Below are 13,476 nucleotides of genomic sequence, written 5' to 3' on the forward strand. Positions count from 1 at the left end.
TCCATAAATCACCAGCATGGCATGGTTACCCAACAGGCATTTAGATATTTGCCCTACAACCAGCTGAGAAACATGCTAATTTGGCTTTTCTGAGATGGAGAAGGAAGCACATTTTGCAGAGTCTCGCCAATGGTCATGGAATCATGCGAGATCTTCCTTGCCTCTTCGTAGAGATGGCCTATGAAAGTGGCCTCAGATGGGGTCTGCTCCAACACTTCAGCAAAGAACTACAAAGGAGGTAAGTCCAATATGAAGCTCCCCAAACCCAAGAAAAAAAATATTTTGACTTGAGACTATGAATATAAATAAATAAAATAATCACATTTTGATTAAGACTAATCTCCTGTGAAACAGCTTTGGCCTGATTTGGTTGAAGGAAATTCCCGTGACCACTGTTTTAAAATGTCAGGAAAACGGACTTAAGGATTGACCACTTAACAGAAGCACTGTGCTAACACAATCACAAATTCCTTTGTAAAAACCTACTTAGTGAACTGTACCATTTTAAGGATCGATCCAACAGGTCAAACAGAAGACAAGTCAGGTGGGAGGTGAGAGATGACAAGCACTAGAGATTTTAACAGAGGGGAAAATGTCACAGTCATAATATGGCTAAAGTCTCTATTTGGAGAAAAAAGCATTAGGTATCTTAGCACCTTTCAAGTCACATCATTTTTCTACTTAAAAATATGTTCAGACTGTCTTATTCACTTATTTCCAAAGCCCAAGTCAGCATCTGGCCCATTTTCTTCCTGCAAATACTTTTCTTCCTTACTCTTCAGAAAAAAAAAATGCCATAATAGGAAGCAAAACGATCTGTATGTATCTCATCCTCTATTGTGGTGTCTGAAATCCTATTAGATTCACTTCTTTAGATCAAGCTGCTAAGTGCCCAACCTGCTTCTCAGGACTGATTGAGGCTTCATTGTGATTATAATCATTTCCATAAAGTGAAATATCATCTCAGTTTTATTTCTCAGAACTCACTGCGACTGGGGCATGGAAGAAACCAAAAATAGGATGAGCGAGGATAGGTATTTACTGATTTGCATCAGGGAAGGAGGAGACCCCAAGAAATGAGTGAGGACCTTCATGCTGGGATGGGATGTGGTGGAGAGGGCTTCTGGGGCAAGGAGGATGCTAGAAGAATCTGTGCACACAGATTCCTTCCTTTTAGCATCATTCCACATGATTCTGACCGGTTAACAAGAAATTGTATGTATCACTCCCATCTGAATGTGGCAGTTATTTTATTTTGAAAACTTTGCACATGGTAGGCAGTAAAAATATTTGTGGAATGAATGAAATTATCACCAACACCCCTGAGCCATATGATAACTAAGTTAAAAATCTTTCTCGTTAAAATGCAGTTCTAAAGCTGAGGCCCCCTTAGAGCTGACTGACTTTTATCGGTACCAGTGTGGCCATCTGTCAGAAATAAATGCCTTTAAGGTCATTCTCCATACTTGTGCATCTTGTGGTTCTTTCAAGTCATGGCATCTCTGAATTTCATTCTAACACACACACACACACACACACACACACACACTTTTTTTTGCTTCTCATTATGACCACATTGATGATAAAACTATTCTACTATTCCTCATATTAGTTGCCTTTATTGAGCATTGACTGGCCCCCACGTGTACGTTAATAGTATGCCCATTTTGCAGAAGGGGCAGCTGAAGTTCAGAGAACTGAAGGTCATTCTGTTAGGAAGCAGGTCAGCAGGTTTCTATTGCATGCTGTGTGCTTCAGGGTCAGGACTCCGGCACCCGGTGCTGTGCGGCTCATGCTTGGCAGGGAGAGGGCACTCTGTCAAGGTCACTGATAAGTGAGAAACAGGTCACCATATAAATTGAAAATTATAGTAGAGCAGAAGGCTCCCGAGGAATAATAAATGTGAAAGCTCTGGTGTCATGTCAGCTCCATTTAGACTGGAATCCGGAGGCTCTCACTATTCTAAAGCTGTGCGGTGAATACAAGGCAAAATACAAGGAAGTCATCTGGCAGGGGTGGGAACTGCTGTCATGCTCTGCTCAAAACTATGGGTGACCTAGGGAATGCCAGAGGCTTGTAAGAGACCTTGAGAAGTATGTGATTTCCCTTTTACCCCTTCCTAGGCCCTGTAGGATGCTCCAGACACCACCAGCACATTGCTGCTCTCTGCACAGAGCAGGGCTGCCTGTGCCATTTGTGGGGAGGTTATCTGGCCTCAGGCAGTTCCTGTACTCATTGCCTCATTCTTCTAAGTCAGCCTGGTGGAAACTGCCTGCACCAACCAGTGAACCAGAACCACACCCCCTGCCTTCCCACAGAGCGATAAAGGCCAGGTCTGGGTCTGGCTTGCACGGGTAACACCAAACCGGCCTGGGCTGCCCTTGGGTCACACCTCATCCGCCAGCGAAGCAATCTGGCTCTCCAAGACCTAGCCATTCCAGAACTGGAAGGTCAAAAGTGGAGCCCATATATCTATCTGCTCTGGGATTGGCTCTTTAAAAGCACATTCTCATTTCATCTCTGTCACATTGCTGTGAAGATGATCAGAATGTCCCTGATTCCCAGATGGGAAGCTGTGCTTCACAGGTGAAGTAACAGAGCCAAGGCTCACCCTAGAGAAAGTCTGAGACTGACACCTTGTCTGCCCAGCTGTGAAGACCACGCTAGCAGCTTCCTGCCTCTCCCCGATGCTCTCCCTTGCAAGGACGTTCACATGAAAGGCAGCGGTGCCCACTCCTCAAGCTGAGGGCTGGGTCCTTGCACTATTCATTCCACTGAGCTGAGGCAGGCCCTATGCTCCTTCCTCACTGGCCTGTGTCCCACTGCAACTCAATGACATTTGTTACTCTAGGAACACCTGGTTATGCAGCAGCCTTCACCCGAGGCAAAATTCACCTGTAACCATGTCCCGGGCACTCCTATCTGAAATCCCCACCCACCACTCACAAATCTTTCAAATGCCAGTGCTATTTTCCTGCCTCTCAGCAGGCTCTGCTAAGCCACAGACCGGAATGCCTGGGCGTGAGATAGTGTAAAGAAGTTGGGCTCTGGGCTAAGACAGCCAGGTCCCAAATCCTGTCACTTAACTGCTGTGTGACCTAGGCAAGTCACTTAACCTCTGAACCTCAGTGTGTTAATATTCACCTCCCAGAGTTGATGTAAAAAGCAGCGATAATGTTTTTCACAATGTTGGTCTAACAGTGAAGGGAATAGTGGATTCTTGATAACTCGTCGCTATTTTAATTATTTCCACCATTTCGTTAGTGTGTGGCCCAGGGGGACATTTGTGCTGTGCCATGCCTCAGTTTTCTCCTCCATAGAATGGAAATAATCTGAGTCCCCTGCTTGTCTCATCCTTTCTTATAAATGATTTATAAGATATTGTACCTGATTACTGAAACTCCCTCAGTAGCTAAGGGAGGAACGTTCCAGCCGCCCAGAGACACATCCATGCCCATTACAGAATATGTAACTCCTATTTATCCAGAGCTAATTGTTCTTGATAAGCATCAATTTAGTCATTTTCACATCTTCCTGCTTCGCACCATACACTGAGGACTTCAGGAAGCTGAACCATTGGGAATGCATCACTGCGCTAATAGAGTCCTCTGCTCACACTGGAAGATGCCTCAGTGCTGACCCAAACCTTATTAACTATGATCACTATTGTCTCCCTAGTCTGTGGGTGAAAGGAAGCTGGGATAAGGTGGAATATGACAGAGTGGGGACAGGGCCACCAGGGACAAGAGGAGTGGTGACTCTTCAAGGTCAAGATGAAGGAAATTGAGAAATGCTGTGACTATCCATGAAGCTGGGGACTGTGTTGATTTTGCTCCCTGATGTACTGCTGTGTGAAGGAAAGCTGTGAGGCATCACCCAGGCCCTACCACAGGATGGAGACATGCATTTTTCCCAGCTGCTAAGAGTGCTGGCTGCTGCTGGCTCATAGCTCCATATCTCCTCAGGAACTGCCTCTGGCAGAAGAAAGTTCCTTGCCCAAAGTTTTGTCCTCTTTACAATTGCAGCCCAATGACTGGTCAATATAGTGGTATGAAGGATGAGCTCATTGCCTCAATTTAGGACAACTCTGAAAGACCATCCTCTGTTCCAGAGCACTCTGTGAGGTCAGGTGGGGCCTTAGTTGGCACTATGTCACCCTCCAACTTCTCCTTTTGCCCGACTCTGCTTTCCTTACTTATATATGCTGAATCTCAAAGCACTTCTCAGTAAGCCTGCCAGCCAATCTATATTTCAGTCTGTTTTCTGAGGAGCTCAAGCTAGATGCTTATTGTAGGATTCATGTAATATTTATGGAAGGCTGAATGAGCATTGGAAAGAGGTAAAGTTGCCTGCAGAGTCAATTCCATTTAATCTAAACATCCCTCAAGGGAAGAGAAGGAATGGCGACCATGGCCCCTTTCCATAGTTTCACAGGTGAGTATTTCGTAAGATGTAGGACATCCACCACTTAATGATGCCGCCATAATTATTTCTTTGAAAGACAAGATTTTGAATGATTGCTGCAAGACACAGTAAACAAAAAAGTCCAAAGTGACCACAATCCCATAACCATCAGTTAACAAACTTTAAAAATCCTTTAAAATTAGTGATGCTTTGCCACATGTGAAATCCAATAGACCCAACAATTTTCAAATGGACATTAAGTTCTCATTAATTTTCATCTGGACAAATACACCAAAAGGAGAGAGGGCCATCATGCTGGCAGATGGAGAATGCTTACTGAACAGCCCAAATACCACTGAGTTTATACTCTTGTTGTTTTTCAAGATTCTATTTAATGACAGTAGTTGGCTCTTTGGTTGAGATTCTCCCTATCCTGCTTATTATTTTTCTTTTCAGAGGCAGGTATTTGTACATCAGAGAAAGTGTCATTTTTGCTACTGGATCATTTCTGATTGGGACACAGAATGATATACAAAAGATGGAGAAAAAGATAAATCCCTTTTACCACCACCTCACCCATAATGCAACAGTCCTGTGGACTCCTAATCACGCTTCTTATTTGTTATTCTCACTCTGGGCTGAGTGGGCAGCAGGCCTGCCTGGAAATGGCCAGTGTGTTGTTTTTAAAGCTCTCAGGACATTTATCCCAAGAATTTGCTAATAAAACTTGTAATAACTGCCACTGTTAAATGCCAGGCAAGATCTCTTTGTTCTAGGCACTCTGCATTCATTATTCTTGAGTCTGCATGAGAGTCAAAAATGTAGCTCAGTATTATTTATTTATGTTTTACAAATGACAAAACAATTTCAGGAAAGCAAATAGATTACCCAAGATTGCACAATAATTAAGATAGCAGACCTGGTATTCAAACAAGGAATACACTAACAGGCACCATTAGGACATGCTGCTCCTTTACTTTTTATAAGCAATTTCAGCTTGTTGAAAATAAATTAAATACAGGAATCCAAAAGAAGAGTAAGCTTTAAAACCACCAGCTATCCTGGAGCCATCAGCTCATTCCTGGTGGCCTTGGTGACTAGCCATGTTATAGGAACCCACTCAACAAAGAAGGGTAAAGAAAGCCAGGATGCTACAGGGTCATCTCATCTACTCTACACAAAAGAATAGACTAGATTAAGAGGGGGAAAAAAAGAAAAGAACTTCACAAAGAGATCTATAAGGAAAATTATCTGCCTTAAACTTAGCCATAGGTGGAGAAGGAAAAAATATTGTTCCCTGAGACTTTTTAATTGAAAGCCTGCCTTCTTGAAGGTTTCATACCAAATTTATATTACCTACTTAATTAAAAAACAACTTCACACTGGAATTTTATTTTTAGGTGGTATTCCATCAGCAGCCCTCCATCATCTGGCTAAAGCAACACAAGTTCTTATGGAAGAATATACTTTCAGCAGGACCCTCTTTCCCAGAAAGTTAAATCAAATAAGAATTCACTCAAAAAAGCATGTAAGAAATGAAGTGTTATGAATGAGAGCCAGCAGAAAGATTGTAGAATTAGACTCACAAGGACTTCAGATACTGGATTTATTAATTGCAGTTTTAAAAATATGTATATTAATATGTTTAAATATATAAAAGAAGGGCCAGAAGTATGAGCAAGGAATAAGAGACTATAAAAATGACAAGGGACAGTCAAAAAAGAGCATACAGAACTTCTATAGAAGATAGTGTGATACTTGAAACCTATTAATTCATGGGCAGGTGAAGCAGCAGATTCTATGCAGCTGAAAGAAGTGACATAAAAGAGGGGTTGGTAGAAATGAGCCAGGACATTGCTCTGAGACACAGTGGGATGAAAAATGTCAAAGTATGGACAACAGAGACTAGACGACTAGCTGGGGATCACAGATCCAGAATAGAAATGGAGAGAGGCAAAACTATTTTTAAGAACTGATAATTGATATGAGCCTGCAGGTTCAAAAAGTCCAAATGCAACCCAGGCAAACTTTAGCTTTTGGCGTTTCTGTGGTTATTTTCAGGGTGCCACCAGCTTCAGATTCTTCTGGCACCATCCTTGGTGAGGGTTGACCGCCTGATAGTCTTCCTCAGTGTCCCATCACCACACACACACCTGCATCTCTTGCTTTTCTGTGTGCTTGTGCATCTGAGAGGACCTCTCTCCTTGCTTCTTCCTCATCCCCAGCACCACACTGCAGCTGATTGTTGCCACAAGCTGTTAGGCATGCCCTGGGGCTCAGGTTGTTGGGGTTGGCCTTTCTCTTTGGTTCTACCCCCATGCCCCAGCGGAGGGTGCGTCTACTGATGTGGTCCAGGGATGCTTTCTTCTCCTTCACCCAGGGGTGGAGCTTTTATTCCCTTCTCCCTAATGGGTCTTTACTTTTGATCTGGGGGTGACAGGGACAGCTGCCCTCCCACAGGCAACTTACGGATTTTGTTCTTGAGGGGAAAGTGATGTCTCATGCTTTGTCGGTAGCTGGCCTGTACCACTAAGGGATGCTCTCTGGTCTCTGGCCCTGCCTCAGGTCCTTCTCATAAGCCCCCAATAGTTCATAGTGAAGAATCCTGAGTGGGTGAAAACTGCTAATGTCTGTTTTTCCATCTTTTATAGTAGCCTACACTTCACCTCTAATGATTTATTATAGAAACATACCTGCTTTCTTATACACACATTAGGTAGCCCCATCTTCCTCCTGTGCTCTGCCACAGGTAACTCAGGGCTCATGTACCTTCTTTCCTGGCAGGCCCTCTCTTCAGCTCATTCCAGGATTGGTGAGAACTGAGCTAGCTTCTTCAGCATGCCTTCTCCGGACCTCTTTCCTTTGTCATAATGCAAGGTGACTTTACTGTATGAAGGAACATTTGGGGGATTAAGAATGAATGCACCCAAGGGAACAGATAAAGTGTTATTATTTTTTTAAACACAAGTCCTGGGCACACAGCAAAATTTCAATATGTATGAGTTAAATGAATGAATTGAGAGGAGATTGCTATTGCTTATTTAAGCTTTTGAAAGATGGAGTATCAGAATGGTTAAGAATTCTCATCTCTGAAGATAGAAAAACTGGGATTGGAATTTAAGTTGTCATTACCTGGCTGAGTGACCTTGAGTAAATTACTTAAGCTCTCCAGGCCTCAATTTCCTCTGCCGTGCAATAGGGCTCACAGCATTGTTAAAAGATCAAAAGAGTTACAGTATGTGAAAGTGTTGAGCACAGCACCTTGTACACAGTAAGCACTCCATCAGCGTAGCTATTATCAACTCTACTGATGTCAGTGTCTTCCTACCGTATATTGGTCTTGCAAATAACCCACAGCTGTCCTTCAGGAAACAAAGGATGAAAGATAGTGAGCAGAAAGGATCAAATCACTAGCCAATGGGGCTTTGGGACCTAAAGCAAATGATGCTACTTTAAAACTATACTAGATTTGGTGCCCACCCATTACATTTGCCTTGTTTTCCCCCTTTGGAATGTTGAACAGACATACACATGAATGTCATGGGTTGTAGAAGCTGCAGGGTTAAATAACCCATCAAAAATCCACTACTCAGGTCTGTGCTTACTTCATTCCTGAGCATGGTTCAGGGCTAACTTAGCTAAATCTCCTGTGGAGAAGAAATTCTGGGGAATGAATACAAGGTTAGCTGCAAATGTCAGAGGAAGAGAGAAGATGTAGGGAAACAGGAGAATGCAAAGAAAGATTTTGTGGGCACCGCTGATCAATCACTGTGACCTGGTTTCTTGGAAAGACTCTAGAGAAAGATAGATGATGAATTTGCTAACTCATGGACAGTTACAGGTGTTTATAAAAACAAACCAGCTTTTAAAGCCATTTTATTAAAAAAAAATGCAAACCATTTCATGTAAATGGTTTAATATTCTTCTGTGGCAGGTTGATGAGCTACATAGATAAAATAGGAAATAAATATAGCTTATCTTATCATCAATAAGACATATGACTGTGCCACAGCAAACTTGCAAAGAAGCTAGGAAAAGTCAGTTTCTAGAGACCATTTAACTTTGAGGTGGATGCACCACTAATTCCTCTTAGAGTAGTCTTGGTCACTTGACTTGAAAGATGCCAAGTGTGCTTCTATCTTTAGTTCATCCTGAGTTATAAGGAATAACTAACACCTTGCAGCATAAAATGAGAATTCTGAATGATCTTGACAGATTGGAGAAGTAGCCTTAGCTGAAGTCGCAGACATGTGACTTCATAGTAGTAGAAAGAACACTTTCACAAATACATGAACAGGGAAATAAATGCCTAAGAAACAATGCAGTAAGAGAAGAATGTGAGCCCTGTTATGGGGGAACTATAGAAGGATCATTTGCTATTAGCTGTTTAAAAACCATAGGCTTGGGAATTTGGACACTGGAATTGAACCATGGGTCTGCCACTCCTGAGATGTGTCCTCTTGGGAAGCTTCTTTACTCTTCTTTCCATGGTTTCTTCATCCATAAAAAAGGAGGTGATAATCCTTGCCTTGCACAATTGTTTGAAGGACACCTGAAGAAACCTGCATAGCAGACACTATTGGCTGGCTTTCCAACATCCATTTCTTATTTTCTACTTGCCCACAGAAACTAAACTTTCTATAGATGGCTGGATATCCTCCTGGGTGGTGTCCCCACACCAGCTCATCCTATTGCTGGAGCCTTCTCTCTGCAGACTTCTTGATATTCTTATAATTTAAATCAGGATGTTCTAATATTCATTGATTAATGAATTCATAAATTCGGGAATTTTTGTGGAAGAGTTCTGAAGTGCCTAATACAAAACTACTACTTGAAAGAGGGATTATTTATAAAGTTTAGTTATTGTTCATATTTCTGAAGCATTTGGCCCTGTTGGTTACCTCCTTTTTATGCATATTTCTTCTCTTTTTCCTTAGATGCCTCTTGTTTTCCATTCAAGTCCTATGATACTATTTCTCAGTCTTGGAGGTCAGCTACCCGTTCCCTGTCCACCCCTTCTATGTTGTTCTTCCTCAGAGGTTCATCCTTCACTTTCGTGATTTCATATATTTCCTTGGCTTCATGGTCCTTAAATAATAATCTCCAGTTCATATCCCTCTTTTCAGCTCCTGACCATAATTTCAGTGGCTGCTGTGCATCTCCACTGAGATGTCCTGTTGAACTGAACTCTACATTTCTGCCAGGTTGTCACTTATTCCTGCTGCTCCTCTGCATTTCTCTCCTTGGAAAACCACACTGGTTTGCTGCTGTTTCAGGCCAGAAACTTGCATTCACCTGTAGCTTAACCTTCCCCTCACATTCCACAGGCAATCTGTTTATTATCTTCATGTTCTCAAATTTGTCCCATCCCCTATGTCTTTAGTGCTATTGTTTTAGTTCACCATTTCTAATCACCATCATTTCTAAACTGGATTATAGCAGAGACTTCTTTACCTGTCTCCTACTCTCCAGTGTCTGCTCCTCTGTATCTTCCAGACTGTATAGGCAAAATATTTCTCAAATACAAATCTAATCAAGTCATTGCCCTCTATTAAATCTCCCTTGATGTTTTCAAAATAAAATGTAAACTTCTTAGCATTGTCAACAAAGTTCTTTCATGACTGAGCTTAGTAGTTCTTGCCCTGACATCTTGGGGTCATCTAGAACGCTTTAAAAAAATACTGGTGTGGTGGTGCAAGGCAGAGGTAAGAGATGTACACTGGGTATTTGGTTCACCAATTTACAGGCCTCCATGGTCTGGCTGCCTGTATTTTGCCAAAAGTCGTGATAGGTACTTTATGTGAACTGTTTTTAATCCTAGTAAGATTGTTCTTCAGAAATGAACAAACAGGCTCAGAGAGAGTAAGTAAGTTCCCTGAGCTGATCCCAGATAAGTGTCGATATCTCTGATTATAAAGTATGTACAATTTCCACTTTGAGATACCATGTCTATGAAAGTAAAATAAAGTTAATAAATGTGGTCCATCTGTGCTTCTTTAGTCTTGGGTTGGATCCTCCAATATGGAGACATGGACATCTGTGTGCAAGAAGTTTACTGGGGCGGATCCTTGAGATCAAGACCTGAGACAATAAAGGAAGCAGAATTGGGTAAAGGGAGAAGAGTGAACCACAACGCAGTCTCAAACAAAGGCCTCAGCTGGTCCCAGAGGAGCTCTGGGCTGAATCAGCCCTTCCCAGTTATCCTGAACTTAGGACGGAGAACCAGGCTTTGTACTCTTGCACCAACCAGTCATTCCTAATAGCCAGAAGTTAGTTTATGGAGAAGCCTGGAGAACTAACCTGCCCAAGTATTTTATAATTTATTATCACTGCTTTATTTATTTATTTTTTTAATTTTTATTTATTTATGATAGTCACAGAGAGAGAGAGAGAGAGAGAGGCAGAAACATAGGCAGAGGGAGAAGCAGACTCCATGCACTGGGAGCCTGACGTGGGATTCGATCCCGGGTCTCCAGGATCGCGCCCTGGGCCAAAGGCAGGCACTGCGCTGTGCCACCCAGGGTTCCCCTTATCACTGCTTTATAGCAACCCAAAGATGACTATCTTGAGTGCAGCAATTATTTTAGTAAACATTAAAAGTTTAGTTCATTAGTGCAAGGTACAGTGATGGGTACTTTGGAAAAACAGAAATGTATTTAAATCAATACCATGTTCAATACCATGTAGCTTAAATTTAGGAATGAAGTATACAGAAGTAAATCATCTGTAAAATGAGGATAATCGTAATATCTATCTCATAGGATGGGTATGAGGATTAAAAAAGGCAGCCATAAGATAAAAAAAAAAAAAAAAATACCAATGCTCAGGTCCTACCCCGAAGAGATTTTGATTTTCTTCATTTGACTTAAGGGAGAGAGCTCTCTAAAAGCTCCCAGGTGGCTCCCATGTGGCTCTAATGTAAATCAGGGCTGAGAACTACTGCACACAATAAATTCTCCAGTCTCAACAGGAGCTATTTGCCTCTTAGTAGTTGCAAATAATTTGTATTTGGATGAAGGGAGGACCTTCTCTGATTTCTGCCTTCCCAGTTGCTGCAAAGGCCTTTCTCCATGTCTTCTGATTACCGGGTCTCACCAGTCCTTCCAGTCTGTCAGCACTTGTGGCAGAGGGCAAACCCTGCAGGACTGGGTAGCATGTCTTACTTCAGATTTCCCACCACAGCGTGGGCTTTTTGCTAGTGCTGTCTTCATCCCCACACGCTGTCATCATCCAGACAGTCTTTGCTCATATATTGTGATTCTCCTCAGGTCACAGATTTTATTTTTGTATCATTTCAGTCAAGAAGAGTCCCAGCAATAAGCACTTGAAGGAATTAATGGATCCTTGCTGGAGCAACATGATGAATTAGACAAAACACTAAACTAAGTTTGACTCCTTGAGTCTTAAAGGAGGCAACCTTTAAGATGATCCCCAGTAACCCCTGTCCCTTGGTATTGACAGCCCTCTGGAACCCTTCCTTCTTGGGTGTGGCCAGATTTACTGACTCCCCTCTAATGAATGGAACACAGAAGAAATGACTGATGCCACTTTCAAGACTAGGTTGTAAAAGACCGTGGCTCTGTGTTGGGTGTTCTCTCTCACTTTCTCACTCTCTGGTGGAGACCACTGCCATGTTGTAGCATATTGCATGGAGCTGGCCACATGGCAAGGAACTGAGGAAGGCCTTTGATGGACAGTTTATGAGGAACTGAGGCCCTAGGTCCAATAGCTTGCAGGGAGCTAAATGCCACCCCATTCTGACCTTGGAAACCAACCCTCCCCGAGATGGGCCCTCAGGGATAGTTAGACCAGAGCCTCAGGATAGACACTAAATCATAGGCCCCCCAGCTCAGCTATGTCTTGATTCCTCACATACACAAACTGTGAGAATAAATGTTTGTTGTTTGAAGCAGCTAAATTTTGGGGTAATTTACTCATCAGTAAATAACAGATACACTGGCTGTATATCCTTAAGCAGTGATTTAATTCACTACACTCCAGTTTCTGCCTCTATAAAAATGAAGATAATACCACCCACTCCACAAGGCTGTTGTGAGACTCAAATGATATGCAAATTAAAAAGATTTGTATTGTAAAATGTGACACAAAAGTAAGATATCCACTCCAGAAACATCACAGTTCAGATACTTAAAGACTTCAATCTTAACTGTTTAATATCAAGAATTATGAGCCCCTAAATCAATGAGCTAGAGGTATATAGCTAACTTCATTATATCTGCTGGGATTGTGCTATAGTGCCCAGCTGTGCATTTAATTAATTTAGCAATAAATGCCTATAAAAACTTACCTTTTTCATTTGTCAGCTGATGATTAACTCCTGTAGTAAAAATTACAGCATTCTCCATGGGTGTTTTAGTTCTCTATTTATGTTAAACCTAAGGGCTGCTTTTGTCAAAAGAATTCAAACAAGGAGAAAGTAGAGTAGGCCCTGTATCAGAGCCCTAGCCCTATTTCAGCCTGGAACCCAGGATGTTGCATGGGTAGCATGATTATGGTTAGCAACAGACCCTCATTGAGGGCCTTCCCTTGCCCCTCACCATGCCAACACTGGAGAATGTGAAGAACTGTAAATGAGAACTCTGTTCTCATGGTGCTGGGTGTCAAGTGGGGGTAAGAGAGCCTCAGAAGGCTCCTGTGCAGTGGAACCAAACAGTGTGCAATGGATCATACAACCTATGGTCTTTAGAAATGGTGAAAAACATCAGAAAGATCTCAAGGATTGAGACCTGTTCATTGCTTGATGTAGTGGGGCATAAAATATATGAGAGAAGATTCTATTCCCAAAGAGAAAGAAGTAACAGCACCACCACCACACAAAGTATTGAGGGGCAGGCATTGCATTAAGGACTTTTGTCACTGTCTCCTTTTATTTTCACAAAAACTTTAATAGAAAGGTAAAAGCGTTGCTACCAAAGATGAGGACTTAGGCTCAGGAGAGGAGAGAGAATAATGTTTCCCAGGTTATACAAATAGAATTGTCCTTGCCAAGACCTGAGTCAGGACCTTTCTCCGTACCTTGCCACCTAGCCTATCTTTACTGTGGCTGTTGTA

At 42.2% G+C, this 13,476-nt stretch overlaps 1 long non-coding RNA gene across 1 annotated transcript in view; it reads right to left on the reverse strand.

Moving 5' to 3' along the window:
* Positions 1-1,610: 1,610 nt before the first annotated feature.
* The window catches only part of LOC144316095 (uncharacterized), a 56,843-nt gene continuing 44,977 nt past the window's right edge, over positions 1,611-13,476 (reverse strand). The window contains exons 3-4 of the long non-coding RNA XR_013381893.1: positions 7,098-7,290; positions 1,611-1,827 (exon numbers count right to left, since the gene is read on the reverse strand). This is a non-coding gene — a long non-coding RNA (uncharacterized LOC144316095). The remainder of the gene's footprint in view (positions 1,828-7,097; positions 7,291-13,476) is intronic.

The sequence above is a fragment of the Canis aureus genome, chromosome 6, assembly GCF_053574225.1.
Source record: "Canis aureus isolate CA01 chromosome 6, VMU_Caureus_v.1.0, whole genome shotgun sequence".
Lineage (NCBI taxonomy): Eukaryota > Metazoa > Chordata > Mammalia > Carnivora > Canidae > Canis > Canis aureus.